The sequence below is a fragment of the Dermacentor silvarum genome, chromosome 1 (genome assembly GCF_013339745.2).
Source record: "Dermacentor silvarum isolate Dsil-2018 chromosome 1, BIME_Dsil_1.4, whole genome shotgun sequence".
In the NCBI taxonomy this organism is placed as follows: Eukaryota; Metazoa; Arthropoda; class Arachnida; order Ixodida; family Ixodidae; genus Dermacentor; species Dermacentor silvarum.
Window position 1 is genome coordinate 20,314,421 of NC_051154.1, and position 14,264 is coordinate 20,328,684.

The 14,264-nt window shown below is 46.1% G+C and overlaps 1 protein-coding gene across 1 annotated transcript in view; it reads left to right on the plus strand.

The window, feature by feature from the left end:
* Positions 1-13: 13 nt before the first annotated feature.
* LOC119457730 (rhotekin-2-like) overlaps positions 14-14,264 on the plus strand; it is a 163,970-nt gene continuing 149,719 nt past the window's right edge. Inside the window, exon 1 of the mRNA XM_037719397.2 lies at positions 14-146. The gene's annotated coding sequence lies outside the window, so the exon portion shown is untranslated. The remainder of the gene's footprint in view (positions 147-14,264) is intronic.

The following is a 14,264-nucleotide window of genomic DNA, read 5'->3' on the forward strand; positions in this document are numbered from 1 at the left end:
CATCCAAGATGGCGCCAACTTTGAAAGCTCGCCGACGAGGTGTGAACTGCAAGGACAAGAGCGAAAACAACTTTGAGTACCTTAGATTCTTAAGTGACTCTCGCAAGGAGAGGCTTCGACGGAGGCGCACTTTATCGGGACGGAAGGTAAGCAGTTTCCGCTTTCACCAAGCTGAAAATATGCGACGCATATGGTGGGCAGGCTGAGAACGTTGAGGCAGACTAATATTTCGACCACCTGTGTCTGCAGGCTTGATGTATGTAGTCTCTGTGTTGAGCAGTCCTAGGTTTAATAGATATAAGATTTCATCGCATGTGACCGACTGTTAGGAGTTAAATTCATCTACAACTGCTAACATTATTCGTGCTTTCGCCCTTGTTTCTTGGTTGCTACTGCGATATATGACTGCGACCCGCTGTTGTTTGACGCAAAATGCTGTTGGATTAAGAATAAAATAAGTGAGGCATTGGTAGTTGTAACATATCATGTTTTAACACAATGGAAAAGCAGTGCTGAGGTAGTTGAAGTTGGTCTGCTTCAGAGACTTGTACTTGTGAAGCATTCCATCAACTTCCAGTGAGGCAGCAAGGTTCGGCGCCGTCCGATGAGTCAGCCACTTGGTAACGATTGATAATTGCCAGTTATCGTTATTGGCACATGGACAGACTTTAGCACACTTGAGCAGGACTACGACGTGCCAGGCGAAGTGACGAAACCATGGCGAACGGCAGTACCGCGCCGTCTCTTTGAGAACTCGAAGGGTGGCGCCACGTACTTAGGATATTTGTGAATGAAAAGGTGTGGCCTCTTAAGATTGCACCGGCGTACGTTAGCGAAAGGCGCGCCAGTGAGGACTAAAAGGGGAAAATGTAATTAGCGGGAGCACTGTCACCATGAGTTATTTATCACCGCTGCTGATAACTTGAGAGCGACATAGACGAAAACGTTAAAGCATAGTAAAGATACAAAGCGCTACTTCAACTCGATGCAAGTCTATTAAAAGGCGTTGAGCACAGAATCAAATAATAAAATAAAATAAAAAAGAACATATCTGATATAACAAAGATAAACACGCATCTCAGTCACAGCTTCCTTCAAGGGTAGCGCCTTTCGGTACGCATGCATGCGCACTCCTTGCAGCGACGGGTCATAAATGTGACTCGCAAGTTTGACCGATACAAACCCGCCGACACGGTTTGTGGGATCTGCTGGTTGTCGCAGTCTTTTTTTTTTTTTTTTTTTTTTTTTGTGATCGATCTCAACGCGGCAGGATTAAGCTAGCTTTCGGGGCGAATAAAACACTAAAAGTTAAAAAGACGCTTAATTACTGATAACCTCCTTGAGGCGGCCTGCGCTATGTGTGTCGGGCATCACTGTGTTTTTGACAATGATCCAAAAGGACACGTTAAGATCCCTTTGTCGTTGGGTGCAATTGTTTTTTTACGAATGCCTCACCGACCGCTGATGTACTCGTAATAGCTGAACATGAACACTACTCCCTATCTTGTCGTCGCAGGATTTTATTTGTCTTCACTGCGATGCAAACCATGATAGAGGAGCCGTTGCTGTACCATATAGCCTCCTAAAAATATAGGAGGCTATGGCTGTACGGACGGTTTCAGAGAGCGTGTGCATTCTAGCGTCGAGACCACTAACCGTCATGCGACATTTGTTCGTCACATACGAGAGTTAGGAATTGGCGAACTTTGAGAGCTGCGGCGAAAAATTCTGGAAAAATGGGTTGTCGGATTGGTGCTCAACATATTCTTCAAACGCAGGTCCGGTAGTGAAGGCTTCATGATTGAATGTTCAGAGCAGACGAGTGTTCGTTCAAAGGGCTCTGCCGCAGATCACAAGCACTCGCGGTCCACGCGCTGTGGCAGAAACAGAAAGTATTTATTTTTACAAACCGTAACGCATTGCACTTCTTTTTTACCTTTTTTTTTTTTTTTTTTTTTTTCTGGAGCGAAGTAGTGTGGCGATCTAGTAGCGCAGGGCGAACACAGACGTACACAATAAGGACATACGTGTTGTCGTACGTCCTTATTGTTTCTGTGCTCTCCCTGCGCTACTCAATATGAAGACCGTGTACCAACAAGCCCATATTTCTACCGTATTGTAGTTTGACGACCTTCGTCAACTAAAGAGTTACACCTCTGCAATCGAACATTCATTCTTATCTTGCTCTACAGTTTCATATGGAAGTGAAGATTCAAAATGAAACGGTTAGCGGCTCCACCATGAAATACCCGCCCTTACTTTATAGACGTCACACACTTTCGGCCTCCTGCTCACGCGCAAAAGTGACCCAAATACTTTGAAATTCGCTACAAAAAAAAAAAAAAAAAAAAAATCATTGCCCAAGCACTCCGTACAGATGGTTAACCAGCGAAACTGAAACGTGTGCCCCGGTGCTTATCACTGGGTTAATCTCCACGGTTCATTAATGTCTTTCTTCGTTACATCTTTGTGATTCTTAATGAGATTACACACACGTTCGGCTGCGACGGAGAGAACGACTTCACTGACGGTATACCCGCAGCCCACCGTTGTCGCATTGCCGCTTGGGATTCTTAAAAATTAAGTTGCTTCAAAATTAAAAAAAAAAAAAAAACTGTTCGTCATGTAAGACAATGCATGGCTCATACCCCCGTAAACGCGGCCTCCCCATTACGACGACAGAAGAGAAGTGAACTTCTATGCTGGAATGATGAGCGGCTATTACAATCATGTGATATAATGTACCTATTAATTCTCATATACGTACAGTCGAGTGCAAAATATTAGAGACCACGGGAGCGGCGACTAAACTGCATGGCTGCGCCTTCTGACGGCTGCGCGCCGAAGTTGGAGAGCGCGTACTGAGCAAGCGCGTACTTTCTTAAATGCCAGCCTGCTCGTTCGCTCGTTTCAACCGCGCGCGCATCGGAACGCGTGAGAGAGTGCAAGGTGTCACTTCTGCTAGCCAGTACTTCTGCAGTCGCCGTCGAATCGCCCGAGTAATGATGTCGTCATATCGTGACGAAAACACTTAATTTGCACTGGCAGCGCTTGGAGCGCGCCACTCTCTGCGCCTTGCTTCTTGATGCTGCGCGGCGCGAAAAATATGCTTTGCGTCACTTTTTCTATAATCTAGTTTTGTTATAAGGTCAGGAAGCAGCGATGTCTTTTGCGCTCCACTTCCTGAAAGTTAAGCATGATGCAATTATTTGTGGTACTCAGTCCAAATATCATGCGCCCAGACACATACGTGAAACCACCGAACATCGAGCAGCTGGAGAGAAGAGCCAGGGAAGAGAAAGGGGAATCATCGCTGATTTGTTCTCAGAAACAGTAAATGAAAAGGTAAACCCCGACCATTACGATAATTCCTAATGCGAAATTTGAGCGCACCTCTATACGTGTTTTCATTTTGCCGCGGACAATCTGCTGTCTGGATGGCGCGGACAATCTGCCTCATGCGGCGCGTTGCAAACGATCGAAGTGTGGCGCGACTGCCTCGCATAATTTGGAGATCGCGAGGGCCAGCGCGTGGGTGACGCGTGGGTCACATTCCGTGTTGCGGTACAAAGCGTGTCGGGCGTTTCCCAATAAACTATGCATTGCATTGAAACCCGGCAGATCGGACACTCGGTACTTGCCCGCTTGCCTTCTGCGATGATTCCCCGTTCTCTTCCCTGGCTCTTCTCTCCAGCTGCTCGATACTCGGTGGTTTCACGCATGTGTCTGGGCACATGATATTTGGACTGAGTACCACAAATAATTGCATCATGCTTAAGTTTCCGGAAGTGGAGCGCAAAAGACATCGCTGCTTTCTGACCTTATCACAAAACTCGATTTCAGAAAAAGTGACGCGAAGCATGTTTTTCGCGCCGCGGAAAGTCAGGAAGCAAGGTGCAGAGAGTGGCGCGCTCCGAGCGCTGCCAGTGCAAATGAAGTGTTTTCGTCACGATATGACGACATCATCACTCGGGCGATTCGACGGCGACTGCAGAAGGGACACCTTGCGCTCTCTCACGCGTTCCGGTGCGCGCGTGGTTGAAGCGAGCGAACGAGTAGGCTGGCAGATAAGAAAGGACGCGCGTGCGCAGTACACGCTCTCGAACTTCGGCGCGCAGCCGTCACAAGGCGCAGCCATGCAGTTCAGTCTAAAGTTCCTATATAAGAAAAGTACCGCCATCCTTTGACAAATGCCGCTTCGCTCTCTCCTGTGTTATCCTGTATCTCCTATTGGACAATGATAGCGCGCGCCTTTTCACTTCTTTACATTTTCTTTTTTTCCGCCTCAGAGCCATGTTGAAAGTCCTCTGCGCCGCCGCCGCCACCGGCGACTGCGGCTGCGCAGAGGACTTTCAACATGGCTCTGAGGCGGAAAAAAAAGAAAATATAAAGAAGTGAAAAGCGCGCGCTATCATTGTCCAATAGGAGATACAGGATAACACAGGAGAGAGCGAAGCGGCATTTGTCAAAGGATGGCGGTACTTTTCTTATATAGGGACTTTAGTTCAGTCGCCGCTCCCGTGGTCTCTAATATTTTGCACTCGACTGTACATATTCCCAAATTTATATTATAATTCTCCTTTCTCATTGTTATATCGAACTATCCGGTTCTTGGCCAATCCCCCAGAGTATAGGTATGTGCCACTACCATGGAGGAAGGAAACTTCTTTCCTCCATGGCCACTACCATCTCGGCTCTACATCTACAACGGAACCAGCTGCGGAAGAAGACGACGCTCGAGCCATTGCTGATGATGATTCTGTGCACATTGGACGGACGGATTTTGGTTTCGTAGCCATACAGCCTAGCCGTATTATAGTGTACCAGAATCTAGTACACTATAGCCGTAGTGCGGATAGCTTAAAAAATTTGTCAATCAATCTAAACTGTTTCAGTATTTACCTTCAAGCTCCTTTTACGACCTCGGCCCCGTTTCACTTGGTAAATGATGGTAAAAGATTTGGTGGACAACCAGCCAGCGGTGGCGCTGCGCTCAGCGGGATCACAAACGTTTTAAGGTGAGTTTTGGAAGAGAAATGAAAGTAGGTAGGAGGCAAGATGAACAACCAGGTGGGATATTTTACTCGGAAAAGCAGCTGGAAATAGCAAGCCAACAAATTGAGGAAGTAATTTCAGAGGATACTAAAACAGAATGGACATATGCAAATTTAACAGGGCTATTTGAGCTAGAGCTTGCTAAGGTACGAGCAACGCTTTAGGAGGCGTTGGTACGAGTCACGCCCAAAGGGAATAAAAGACGTAAACCCAAGAGCTGGTGGGATGAGGAGGTTAAGAAGGCCATGGAGAAACGCCAGGAAGCATCCAGGGAACACATATATTCAAAACATAAGGGTGAACCAGAGGCTGATGTAGACAGAAAATGGGATAACTTCTTAAACTGTAGAAGGGAAGCATCCCATTTGATCAATGAGAAGATTCGAAGAAAGGGGACCCACTGGTTGTCAGAAGTAAACAAAAAGGATGGGAAAGCAGCGAAGAAATTTTGGAAACATCTCAACTCCTTGAGTTGAGATGTTTGCAAAGACTAGCCTAGAGCAGAGGTTTAAAGTTACAGCTCAAGGTGTTCGGCTAGAAGGAGATGAGGCAATGGAACATATAAGAACAATGATGACAGAAAATTTTAAAGGACGAAACGTAGCGTGTTATCAATCTGGTGAGGATAGACCGGTCAGTGCAGTGGCTCCACTTGAACAAAGCGAGTGGGAAAGGGCAGAGAAGAGGGTTCCTAGTAGCACGTCGACAGGTCCTGATGGCATCCCAATTATGTTGATAAAGACATTGGGCCCAAAATCTAAGAAAGCATCAAGAGAGGCAGTAAGCAAAACGATAATGGAAGGTAAAGCCCCCGAAGGGTGGAGACTGAGCAGGATGAGCATGATATACAAGGGAAAGAGAGACAAAGCCGACATAAACAACTACAGTCTCATAACAGTGACGCGTCAGTCGTTTACAGGGTGGTGATGCAGATTATAAAGGACAGACTGCAGGCATGGGTGGAGGGCGAGGAGGTGCTGGGGGAACTACAAAATGGGTTCCGGAAACAAAGAAGGTTAGAAGATAATCTGTTCTCATTGACGCAGTGTATTGAAATAGCAGAAAAGGAACACAGGCCCCTATGGCTCGCATTTCTGGATATCAAGGGAGCCTATGACAGTGTAATCCAAAAGGATTTGTTGGACATACTGGGCACTCTAGATGTGGAAGATGGAGTAAGCAACTTTTGAAAAGATATCTATAAAAGTAACAAGGTGCTTATAAAATGGGAAAACAAGGTATCTGGGCCTATAGAGATACAGCAGGGGCTTAGGCAGGAGTGCCCCCTGTCACCATTGTTGTTCATGCTGTATTTACAAGGATTACAGAAAAAATTAGAGAGGGGCGGACTTGGCTTCAACCTTTCCTATTTCAAGCAAGGAGAATGGATTAAACAGTCATTACCAGGACTGATGTACGCGGATGACATTGTACTTATGGCTGACAGCAAGGAAGACTTGCAGGGATTAATGGACATCTGTGGTAAAGAGGGAGATAGCTTAGGTTTGAAGTTTAGTAAAGAAAAATCGGCAGTCATGATTTTTAATGATAATCAGGGCAGTGAGCATAGTATACAGGAGATAACACTGGAGGTAGTGGATAAGTACAAATATCTTGGAGTGTGGATTAACAATGGGGCTGAGTACCTAACGGAACATGAAAAATATGTAACGACTAAAGGTAGCAGGAATGCAGCTGTGATGAAAAATAGGGCACTGTGGAATTACAAATGGTACGAAGTGGTGAGAGGGATTTTTAAAGGGGTGATGGTTCCTAGTTTGACTTTCGGCAATGCGGTCCTGTGCATGAGATCAGAGGTTCGAGCAAGGTTGGAAGTTAAGCAGCGAGGGGTAGGTAGACTTGCTCTGGGAGCACACGGAAATACACCAAATCAGGGGGTACAGGGTGACATGGGATGGACGTCATTTAAGGGCAGGGAAGCTAGCAGCGAGATAGAATTTGAGGAGTGATTGAGAGAAGTGGCAGAAAAGAGGTGGGTAAGGAGAGTTTTCAGTTATTTGTACATGGGGAATGTTGACACAAAATGGAGGAAGCGGACCAGAAAATTGTCAATCAAATATTTGGACTGCAGGAGGCATAGAGTTTCTCACTATAACACGGTAAACTGGCGCCACCGTCTTTGCGAGTTTCTTAAAGGGCGCCGTGCCCTTATGGGCATGACGGGATATGTGTCTGCGAGGCTTGTGTTGGCTGGTGTTGAACGAGGCTTCGTCTAAAACGTGGATATGGCTACACAAATAATGCGTTTTTATAGTAAATTCTACATAAAAGGCTTTCATATTCACCCATAATACATCTCTCAATAAAGTTTACTCACCTACAATGCAGAATCAAGCGAAGAAAAGCAGCAACAGACGACAAGTTGTTCCAAAGCGAGCGATAATCTTGTCGTCTGCACTCCAACTTTAGCGGCCAGCTGATAATTTTTACGTTTCATATAATTGTGCATCCAACAATAAGTCCTCAAAATTAAACAAAACATGTTTTTGTGTAATAGTAAAGCTAAAGCAGTTTTTTTACGTGCTGTTTTAGCAGGAAATGAATCATTGTGACAATCGGAACGGTGCTAGCCAGGCGCGTCTTCAATGCGTTCTGGCTCTCCAAGAACGATGCCAATCCGAAGTCACAATATACCGGCATTCCCGTGGATACCACAGCGCAGCAGCGCCAATTTTCTCTCTAGGTAATACAATGAGAAACTCCATGGCAGGAGGGGTGCAAACCAGGAAACAGCGGTTAAGAAAAAGGTTAAAGAAACAGAGAGGGGTCTGTGGAAAACAGGGATGCAGACGAAATCAGCACTGGGAACATACAGAACTTTAAAGCAAGAAATTGCCAAAGAAAATATCTACGATAATTCCAGGGGAAGCTCTTTGTTGTTTGAAGCCAGGACGGGAGTATTGCGGACTAAGATGTACCGAGTCAAGTACCAAGGTATAGACACATTGTGCGGAGCATGTGGAGAGGAAGAGGAAACGGCTGAACACCTCATACTTTGCTGTAAAGGGCTTAACCCTACAGTGCAAAGCAACGGGGCTGATTTTTTCGAAGCATTGGGGTTTAGGGACAGTGAAGGTAGAAATAACCAAACGGAGGTTATCTGATTGGTGGCTAAAATCAAGGCAGCGGTGAAATTTCACCCACCACAAAGTACAAAATATGTTAATAGTCACAACTAGGTGGCGTATGCCACCGCCCGATTTAAAGGGTTCAGCCTCATCCATCCATCTATCCTTAGAAATGAGACTGGATTGGTTTGGCTCACATTTTTATTACGTCAATGTGACATCCTACATAGGTGGTAAGGCAAACGCAGGATAAAAATATAACGTGTCCAACGTTGAAAGTGGCACTCGAGTCGATTAAGGTGGATGCGGTAGACAGCAAAGATGACGGCGATGTACTGGCCCCCCGCGGCCACGTCCAGCGTCAGTGCTGCGATTTATATTTTCTTTCGCAGGACAAGCGGACAGCTATCATGAAAAGGCCGACGAAAGCACAGGATGGGTTAAAAATTTCTGACAATGCATTTTATTTAGCTCTTGTGTACTCTTTATGTTAAAAACACCAAGGATTATACAAATTTGTAAATTTGCATAATCTGCACGCTGACACAGCACAGAACGAAACCACAAAAAATCCGTGCCAACTAGAGGCTAACAGCGTCGCTCTAAAAAGGTCTATCGTTCGTGCTTGGCGCTGGTTGGTCATATCTAACCTTTGTGCCATAAAACATGACGTCATCAGCTTCGTTCCGAGCTGCTCTGGAAAACACCGCCCTTTGAATTCTTCTTATTGTTTCAATTTGCTTCACTGCCTTTGCGAAAAGTGGTACTGACATGATATTTTCGACACTTCATTTTTTTTTTTTTCGTAAAGTGAAGGTCCTAGACCTGGATCCCGGCCACGGCGGCCGCATTTCGATGGGAGCGAAATGCGACAACACCCGTGTACTTAAATTTAGATGCACGTTAAAGAACCCCAGGTGGTCCATGCAAATTTCTGGAGTCCCCCACTACGGCGTGCCTCATAATCAGGTCGTGGTTTTGGCACGTAAAAGCCCATAATTTTAAAGGTCCTAGACCTCTGGACCCCGAAAAAAATGCTGGCAGTGCTCAGAGCGCCTTACATAATTTAATGTCATAGTTTTTATACAGCAAGTTTCGGAGGTTAGTGTGTCGTGACGTCATGACGCAGAAAGTGCTCACGTAGGAGCAGGTCATTGCGAGGTTTTGACACTCGATGCGGCTCGCTCGGTCTCCTATGCCGCTACTCGTTGTGATGGCCAATGTATAGCAGCATAGCGGACGACCGCGGGCGAGCCGGATGGAGTGTCAAAACGTCGCAATGACCCGCTCCTACGTGACCACTTCCTGCGTCATGACGTCACGACGCAGTAACCTCCGAAACTGGCTGTAGCAAAACTATTACATTAAAAAATTATGTAAGCCGCTCTGAGCATTGCCAGTATTTTTCTGGGTTTCAGAGGCCTAGGTCCTTCATTTAAGCAAAAAAAAAAAAAAAAAAAGAGTCGCACAGTGTTATGTCGGCACTCCTTTGACCGCCTTCACCTTGGTGGCGTGATGATCGATTATTTTCGAGGAGTTACAGCCTACGGCGCGTCGCAACAGGATGGTCCCTGTGGCAGCTATCCGGCATCGTAGCCCGCGGCGACCGTGGCTGGAGCTCACGTAAGGCCTAGTGTCTCCGCCACTGGCTTCTAGAATTCTAGTTACGTGGCCTCTAGAATTTGTACAGTATCAAACCAGCCCAGCGTCGGCAGCAGTCAGCGTCAGCCCACTGCGGTGCACAGTCGCGGCGCGCTACACTTCTCTTCTGGAACAATCAAAATCGGCGCGCTCCAAGTGAATAAAATCGAGGCGAAACCTGGAACTTCTACCACGTGGTGGCGCAGAAACCGTTTTTATTGGCTTTTATTTTTTTTAAAATTATTATTATTTTTAATCGTCACCGTGGGGATGCCGCCAGAGGTGCACAGTGCATGCGCCATGCTGAGTGCGCTTACACCGCCGGGTGAGTGCATTCGGAAATGAAATAAAATCTGGCGCGGTCGAAGAAAGTGTCGCTAGGCCCGTTGTCATTGCCCGCATGCAAATTTTCACGGTCGCACTGTCTTCGCACGCAATAACCGAACTCCCGTTCTAAGCGGACGATTCGACTATACGTGTACTTAACTGTCGAAGTCAATACACAAGTTCTAGATGGGGCTTTGTTTGAATTATGAAGCTGACATATCCGCCGATATCCTTCTGCAACCGGCCGACACACATTGTGTACGCACACCCTCTCTCACGGGCGGATGGGGAATTACGAGTGTTCCTCATCACGTACAGTAATATTGGGCGCAAGTGGTGGCCACCCGATTGTCTCTGCACACGGCCGGCCGTCGACCGAGTTGGAGGATCAACCATAACTGCACGCCGACAGAGCAGTCTGTTTCCAAGCCATTTCGGAACTTGCCGGCGCTCGACTAGCCGATGCCGGTCCGTGCGTGCAAATAAACTAATTAACGCAGAAACGTGTGTCTCTCCCTCGCGAAATAGGGGTGCGCGAATCGTAATTTTTGAGACCGAATAGAACACGAATATAATAGTGCCTGAAGTGAATCGATTTAAATGTCGAATACTCTTCGAATAGTTTTCGAATTACGAGCATGTGTTTTCACCATTACTATAATATAGGAGGGATATTCTCAATTTGAATCCAAATCGAATAGTCGTTGCTGTTCGATTCGTATTCCATTCGAGAATTCACCATTCGAAGTGGCCGAATATTCGTTTCTTTCGAATATATATCGGGGGTAGAAACATTTACTGCAGTCTCGATTGACGGACACAGCGATGGACGTGAGGACTGTTTCGAATCGTTCTGCAACAGGATATAGCTGCGGTTGTTGCGCAGGGACATAAGTTCCTGAGCAAACGCGCCGCGCCGCGGATAACTTCTGCTTAATATTTCGATAAGTCATTCGATAAGAATGACTCTTTTTTAGGCAACCTATGTACGAGCGTGTTCCTATTTATTATGTGGGCCAGTCTCGTCATGTCTATTTAAAACGATGCGCGGTGCTATATACTGTATCACGCTTCTCTCCTTCAGCGAACACAACACTGTACGGTTTCGTTGTTTCATTACTGTCACCGCCATGACGCTTCAGATAATTAAACGCAGTGTTGTTTATCATTTACACGCTCCACAATTGTACGGACGTGTAATTGTGAATGGTACTACATGCATGTTTCTTCTTTTTTTAAGAGTCGGATACTACGCCAACTTCATATTTCATGTTGTTTTAGATGTGAGAAAATATTCGATACCCAATTCGATATTCGGTGGTCGTTCTTACTCAAATATTTATATTTGATTCGGTTTGAAAATTTTACTATTCGAACACCCCTATCGTAAAACAATGTTCACACTCTAGTAGTATTACCGTTAGCAAGTTTCCGTTAATACATCGCACTTTATGACGCCTTTCATATTAAAAGCACAAATGCGGTGTTATGAACAAATAAGTGCTTAGTTCCCAAAACTCTTCGGAGTGTCCAAATAATGGTGGTTTAAGTGGTAAATGCTCCACGTGACTCCGTAACTTCTCATGTGTTATGCCTTCTATGGCCGCGGGCATTAAGTTTATTGTACTTTTGCTCCAATTTCATGTTTGATTGAACACAGTTGACGACTTTGAAGTATTGAAAGACTATTCGAAAGATATTCGTATTTACGAACAGTGACAATTCGATTCGTTATTCGAAAGTTTCGAATATTTGCGCACCCCTCCCGCAAAGGTAGCCTTATCGCACCCGCACCGCACTCGTGGTCAGCCTCTTACGATGCTCGCTGCCTCAAGCATCCATCAGCCGCACAGTGACGGAGGCTACTAATCAGTGAAACTTACACGCAAAGCAGTCCTGCCTGCGAGCTTCACTGCTCAGCGCCCGGCCACGTATACGTCTCGTTGAATAACGGCCTTCGTGTACAGTGCGTTCACTTATGCGCAGCCTCCGCTAATAACGTACTTATTTTCAAAGAGTCCAGGCTTGAGTCTACGCGCTATACTATGATATTTGGTCATGGTAGTTGGAAGATCCCACAAGCTTTAGAAGTGTAAGTGTTCTCTTATACCGTCGTTCTTGGTTCGACTGTAGAAATAGATACAACTTCGTGGAAAATTGTCCGAATTGCATGAAGAACGCGCTGGGCATACGTTGCCGGAATATCGCGGTCTTTACCTTCGCGTATAGCTGCGGACAGAAAAAAAAAAAAAAACGTAAAAAATTTCAGAGTTTGTTATTTTGGTCGGAGCAACACCGCGACACAGCACAGCGTATACAGAAACGACTTCAGCGCGTCGGGAAGTGCAGTTTGTTCTCGCTCGCGGGGAGCTTTTCTTTTTCCCTCGTTTCAATTTGGAAGTTGTAAAATCTGATACAAATAGAAGGGTGAAACCTGTGCGTGGGCCAAGACTACGTGGTCCCTTTCCGTGCTCAGGCGACGTCAAGCGCCTTATCGCTCAGGATTATTTTTTGCTTTCCACCACGCGTATGCCGTGCAGAGACGTCGTATCTCTCGTTACAAGGACACTTGAGGTTTCGCGACTTCTTATTTATTGTTTCCTCCACGGTATACATTGGAGGAAACGTAAGGGGCGGCCCACGCGTGGCCTGATCATCCGGAAAACTGGCGAAGTGTTCGCGGTCGCGCTATTCTGAGCAGCTCGCAGCTCTCGAAAAATTCGGAAATCTCGCGCAGTCTGAGCATCAGGAAACCGCTCGTAGTCTATCTGTACTGTTCTCACGGTCGGCGCGTTTTGCTCGCCAAGTTTCGCTAAACGAGCGCCGCTTCAGGGTTCTGGTTGTGTGTGTGTGTGTGTGTGTGTGTGTGTGTGTGTGTGTGTGTGTGTGTGTGTGTAGGGGGGGGGGGAGGTGCTCCTAGTGGAAGACGGTACCTGGCGGTCGAAATTTACTCGAATTTACGCGGACGAACATTTCCGACTCATGTTGAACTTTTACGTTACGTGAGCCGACTTCTTTTGCAAGACTAGAACTGCAGCCTCCATCTGAAGGATGGTTTTTCTAAAGCCCTTCCATCAGCTCACGTTTTTTTTTTTTTTTTTTCGGTAGTACTATGGAGGGGCTTTAGGTTTTACTATACAAGCCGAGAGTGACTGGCAGTGCGTCTTGTGTGCTCGTCGCGGCTTTCACGCTAATCCACGTTTAATATAGTTGGACGTTTCATCGTGCGCGCCGCACGGTTACTGGCTGGCACCTTCAGTGGCTATTTCGCAACTGAAGGTGCCAGCCAGCAACTCAGTGGTTATTTCGTGTGGTTGAAATAATGTGGGAAACGTTACTCCGCGGCGTGATGGCTATTGGATAAAAATATAGCGTCCAGATTACTCTCGCAAGTGTATACACGTGTGTTGGTTGCTGACTTAAGCGTACAGCCGTGTTTTGTAAGAGCAACGCTAGCTGTGCTTTTCTGTTTTTTTTTTTTTCTTTCTTTGCTTTGGGTAAGGGGACGGTGCATTTATGACGTGTGAAGAAGAAAAAATAAAAAAAAATAAAAAGAGTAAAAATAGTCCGCTATCCCATATATGCAATCAAATGTAAGGGTGAAACGTATATGAGCATTGCTCTTTAACATTTTACCTCCACGGACACCAGCTACTCCGAGGGCAGCCAGTGTACAAAAAACATATTTGTCTCAAAGAGGACAGACGCGAAAAGGAAGACACATTGGCGACTACGTGTCATCATCAATGAGCCTTCCTTTTTGCGTGTGTACTGGTTGCGGCAAATATGTCTTTCAGCAAATATCAATTAGGCAACGAAGAAGTTATCTTGAAGCCAGTGTACAACTGCCATAATATAGGACCCAACGTGGAACAGACGAACCAGCACGAAGCTGCACCATCCAGCAGACGAGATCCTGGCAGTTTCTGAGGCCAACAGCCTACCGTCGCATAGCTCCAACATCCGCACCGACTGTCAGGATGCGTACAGGGCATGCCACAGTGAACGCTTGCCTGCGCTCGTATGCCTCAGCGCACAAGTTTTCGAAGAACGGTATCGGCGAAAAAAAGCGAAATTTCGTCGCACCTAGCGCATCAACATTTAAATTTAGATGTGCGATGTAGTGCATCCCCAATTTCGAGGCTGAGTGGC